Raw genomic sequence first — 6,000 nt, forward strand, 5'->3', positions numbered from 1 at the left:
ACCCTAGGCCCTATTAGGAAACCAAATATTTGTCAAAGATAGGATTTATGTGTTTGATAAAAAAAGTTGTTTCAGTTGGGCTGGAGCTCTTTGTTGAACAGATGACATTTGTGTTGGTAATTTGCAAATGTCCTGTGCTTTAGTTGGTCAATATTGTTGACTGTAACCATGATAAAATACTTTAGTTGAGTGACATTTACGCTGATCAATCCTAACAATGAACTATAGCCAACATCCCTGTCCTTTCACCTGAAGTGAACCAAGGTGCCAGCTGAGGAACACGCAGATGTGGAGCATTTGAACAAAAGGAATGGGATCTGGAAAAGGCCATTGCGACCTTTGATTTTGCTTTACCATTCAATAAGATCAAGCTGTTTTTCTAACTCAACTCTGTCTTTCTAAATTATTTCCATTTCCCTTAACTCTACTGTACCTTAACAACTATCACCTTCCTTCAGTTTCCTCTCCTACTCCAAAGATATGCAGGTTAGAGGGATTAGAACATAGAAGATAGAACAATACAGCGCAAACATGCCCTTCAACCCGCAATGTTGCACCAACCTGTGAACTAATCTAAGCCTATCCCCCTATACTATCCCATCATCATCCATGTGCTTATCCAAGGATTGTTTAAATGCCCCTAATGTGGCTGAGTTAACTACATTGGTAGGTAGGGCATTCCACACCCTTACCACTCTCTGAGTAAAAAATCTACCTCTGATATCTGTCTTAGATCTATCACCCCTCAATTTGTAGTTATGCCATCGCATACAAGCTGACGTCATCATCCCAGGAAAACAACTCTCACTGTCTATTGTATCTAATGCTCTGATCATCTTGTGTGTCTCTATCAAATCCCCTCTTAGCCTTCTTCTTTCCATTGAGAACAGACCCAAGTCTCTCAGCCTTTCCTCAAAAGACCTTCCCTCCAGACCAGGCAACATCCTGGTAAATCTCCTCTGCACCTTTTCCAATGCTTCCACATCCTTCCTATAATGGGGCGACCAGAACTGTACACAATATTCCAAGTGTGGTCACACTAGAGTTTTGTATAGTTGCAGCATAATATTGCAGGTCCAGAATTCAATCCCTCTACCAATAAAACATATCACACCGTATGCCTTCTTAACTGTACTATCCACCTGGATGGAAACTTTCAGGGATCTATGCACATGGACTCCAAGATCCGTCTGCACATCCACACTACCAAGAATTTGCCTTCCTCTTATACTTCCCAAAGGGAATCACTTCACAGTTAGCTGCATTGAACTCTAATTATCACCTTTCTGTCTAATTCTGCAGTTTATCCAAGTCCCCCTGCAACATTCTTCCACACTATCCACTATTCCACCGATTTTAGTATCATCTGCAAACTTACTAACCCATCCACCTATGCCTGCATCCAAATCATTATTTAAAAGTGAGAAACAGCAGATTCGTGTGGCACACCACTAGTAACCAGACTCCAGACTGAATATTTTCCAACAACCACCACTCGCTGCCTTCTTACAGAAAGCCAATTTCTAATCCAAACTGCAAAGTCACCCTCAATCCCATGCCTCTGTGTTTTCTCCAACAGCTTACTATGTGGAACCTCTTCAAAGGCTTTACTGAAGTCCATGTACACCACGTCAACTGCCCTACCCTCATCCACATGCTTGGTCATCTACTCAAAAAAACTCCATGAGGTTTGTGAGACATGACCTGCCCTTGACGAAACCATGTTGACTATCTGAAATCAAATTGTTGCTTGCTAAATGATTATAAATCCTATCTCTCATAATCCTTTCCAAAACATTTCCTACAACAGACATGAGGCTCACTGGTCTATAATTACCTGGGTCATCTCTACTGCCCTTCTTGAACAAGGGCACAACATTTGCAATCCTCCAGTCCTCTAGTACTAAAACTATAGACAATGATGACTCAAGGGTCAAAACCAAAGGCTTTGACACCTCCTCCCTAACTTCCTAGAGAATCCTCGGATAAATCCCATCCGGCCCAGGGGACTTGTCTACTTTCACTCTTTCTAGAATTTATAACATTTCTTCCTTACTAACCTCGATCCTTTCTAATCTAATGTCTGTCTCATTCTTCTCTCCAACAATATTCTCCTTTTTCTGAGTGAAAACTGATGAGAAATATTCATTTAGCACCTCTCAGATCTCCACAAGGTCCACACACAACTTCCCACTTCTGTCTTTGACTGGCCTTATTCCTACCCTAGTCATCCTTTTATTCCTCACATATCTATAGAAAGCTTTCGGGTTCTCCTTTATTCTACCTGCTAAGAACTATTCATGTCCTCTCTTTGTTCTTCTTAACTCTCTTTAAATCCTTCCTCGCTAATCTGTAACTCTCCATCGCCTCATCTGAACCATCTCGTCTCATCGTCACAGAAGCCTACTTCTTTTGCTTAATGAGAGATGCAATTTCTGTAGTAAACTATGGTTCCCTTACTTTATCACTTCCTCCCTGCCTGACAGGGAAATACCTATCGAAGACACACAATATCTGTTCCTCAAATCAACTTCACATTTTGATTGTCCACATCCCCTGCACTTTTCTACCCCATTTTATGCATCGTAATTCTTGCCTAATCGCATTATAATTGCCCTTGCCCCATCAATAACTCTTGCCTTGTGGCATGTACCTAACACTTTTTATTGCTAAACTAAACGTAACTGAATTATGGTCACTCTTCCCAAAGTACTCACCTCCCACTAAATCAAACACCTAGCATATTAGCCATTGGAAATACAGGGTTACAGAGATAGGGTAGGCGGTGTGGGTTTGGTGTGGGATGCTCTTCGGAGGATCAGGTGCAGAATGGACTGAATGGCCTGGTTCCATACCGTAGAGCATCTGTGATTCTATGATTCTGTCCCAATGACAGAACTTCCACAATTCTATGGAACAGATTGACAATTCTTTGAAAGAAGGAATTCTTTCTTATCTCAGTTTTTTTTAGATTAGATTAGATTACAGTGTGGAAACAGGCCCTTCGGTCCAACAAGTCCACACCGACCCGCCGAAGCGAAACCCACCCATACCCCTACATTTACCCCTTACCTAACACTATGGGCAATTTAGCATGGCCAATTCACCTGACCCTGCACATCTTTGGACTGTGGGAGGAAACCGGAGCACCCGGAGGAAACCCACGCAGACACGGGGAGAACGTGCAAACTCCACACAGTCAGTCGCCTGAGGCGGGAATTGAACCCGGGTCTCTGGCGCTGTGAGGCAGCAGTGCTAACCACTGTGCCACCGTGCTGCCCACAAAATGGCCAACCCCTTACTCTGAGACTGTCGCTCTCTATTCCAGAGATTCCAGCCACTGGGAGTATTCTCCCAGCATCTCATCAGAAGGATCTTAATCAATGTAAACAGAAAGTGTTATAGGAACTGAATAGACTAGCAGCATCTATGGAGGTAAAAACAGAGTTAAGTCCATTGTGATTTTTTGTCATAATGAAGACAGGTGGAAAAACAGTGGGCTTCTTTTTATTAAAAGGGGTAGAGAGGAACAAATGAAATAGAAGGGAAGGATACAGAAAGATTACTGGTACCGGTTTCTGGTGCTGAGACAGGCTTTAATGTACTGAGGGGTATGTCGAGTTCCAAGCGATAAATGGTGATAAGGAACTCTCCAGTCAGAAGCACAGACAGACATTTCTGCAGCCAACAACGTGACATCAGACTGGTGTGTTGCCTCCCGAGTGCCAAGATCAAGGGTATCTCAGAGAGGGTGCAGAGTATTCTCAAAGGGGAGAGGAACCAGCAGGAGGTTGTTGTAATGATATAGGAAGAAAAAAGGATGAGATTCTGAGGAGAGAATATAGAAAATTAGGCAAGAGGTTTAAAGGTAGGTCCTCGAGGAGAGTAATATCAGGATTACTCCCGCTGTTAAGTGCAAGCGACGGTGAGATTAGGAGGATAGAGCAGATGAAGGCTTGGTTGAGGAACTGGTAGGGGGGAGAAGGATTCCTATTTTTGGATCATTGGGATCTCTTCTCTGGTAGAAGTGACCTGTGTAGGAAGGATGGATTGCATCTGAATTGGAAGAGGATAAATATCCTGGCGGGAGATTTGTTAGTGCTGCTCAGGAGGCTTTAAACTAGCACAGGCAGGGGAAATGGTGGGAGGGGAGGAATCCAAAGAAATAGAGTTGGAGGTTTTGAGCTATAGGGAGAGGCTGAATAGGCTGGGCTGTTTTCCCTGGAGAGTTGGAGACTGAAGGGTGACCTTATCGAGGTTTATAAAATCATGAGGGGCATGGATAGGGTAGGGGACTCTAAAAACTAGAGGCATAGGTATAAGGCAAGAGGGGAAAGATTTAAAAAGGACCCAAGGGGCACCTTTGTGATGCAGAGGATGGTTCATGTATGGAATGTGCTACCAGAGGAAGTGGTGGAAGCTGGTACAATTACAATGTTTAAAAAGTATTTGGATGGGTAGATACAGAAGGGTTTAGAGGGATATGGGCCAGGTGCTGTCAAATGGGACTTAATTAATTTAGAGTATCTGGTCAGCATGGCTGGATTGGACTGAAGGGTCTATTTCCATGTTGTGCAGCTCTATGACTCTATTAGAAGGTGAGGGAGGTTAGAGATCAAAAATGTTGCATAACAAAAGACAAAGGGAGTAGTAATGGTTACAGAGAAGTGACAAAGCAGAGGTCCATTGTTGGCATTAATAGCAGATTAAAACCCAGCCGAAAGAAACACCTAGAAAATAAGAAACTGGAGCTGGACAGAATTGGGAATATAGATACGCTGGACAGCATTTAAGATCTGCTCAACTTCAGTCCAAAAGTTTGAATGTTCCAAATTGATCATCAAAACACCAGGAAATAGAGGCTTGGTGAACTCAATCTCTTTATATACAACAACATTCTCATCACAGCAACCAATCAAATAAACAATTATAGCACTCCCTTAAGGGTATATATGTCCTCTTTTAAATAAGGAGACCAAGACTTCATGTTGAAAATCACGCAACACCAGGTTGTAGGCCAACAAGTTTATTTGGAAGCACTAGCTTTCAGAGTGCTGCTCCTTCATCAGGTGGTTGTGGAATATAAGATCCTAAGATACAGACTCTTTGTCTTACGAACTTACATTCAACAAACACCCCTCACACTACCCCGGAACTTGTTTCCACTCACGCTGCCCCAGGATGCGATTCCCCTCACGCTGCCCCAGGACTTGATTCCCCTCACTCTGCCCTGGGACTCGTTTCCCCTCACACTGCCATGGGACTTGTTTCTCCTCACACTGCCCCGAGACTTGTTTCCCCTCACACTGCCCCAGGACATGTTTCCCCTCACACTGCCCTGGGACTCATTTCCCCTCACACTGCCCTGGGACTCATTTCCCCTCACACTGCCCTGGGAATCGTTTCCCCTCACACTGTCCCGAGACTTGTTTCCCCTCACACTGCCCTGGGACTCGTTTACCCTTACACTGCCCCAGGACACGTTTCCCCTCACACTGCTCCGGGACTGTTTCCCCTCACACTGCCCCGGGACTAATTGTCCCTCATACAGCCCCGGGACTCATTTCCCCTCACACTGCCCCGGGACTGGTTTCCCCTCGCACTGCCCCGGGACTCATTTACCCTCACACTGCCCCGGGACTGGTTTCCCCTCGCACTGCCCCGGAGCTCATTTACCCTCACACTGCCCCGGGACTCGTTTCCCCTCATACTGCCCCGGAGCTCATTTACCCTCATACTGCCCTGGGACATGTCTCCCCTCACACTGCCCCGACCCGTTTCCCCTCACACTACCTGGGACATGTCTCCCCTCACACTGCCCCGACCCGTTTCCCCTCACACTACCTGGGACATGTTTACCCTCACACTGCCCCAGGATCCGTTTACCCTCCCACTGGTCTGGACTGTGTTTGTTGTGAAATCATACTCCAGAGAGGCACATCTGCCTACAGTCAGGTGATAAACAACCTTTTATCAATTTTTTTCCATGGTGTACATAAG

The sequence above is a fragment of the Chiloscyllium plagiosum genome, chromosome 12, assembly GCF_004010195.1.
Source record: "Chiloscyllium plagiosum isolate BGI_BamShark_2017 chromosome 12, ASM401019v2, whole genome shotgun sequence".
NCBI lineage: Eukaryota > Metazoa > Chordata > Chondrichthyes > Orectolobiformes > Hemiscylliidae > Chiloscyllium > Chiloscyllium plagiosum.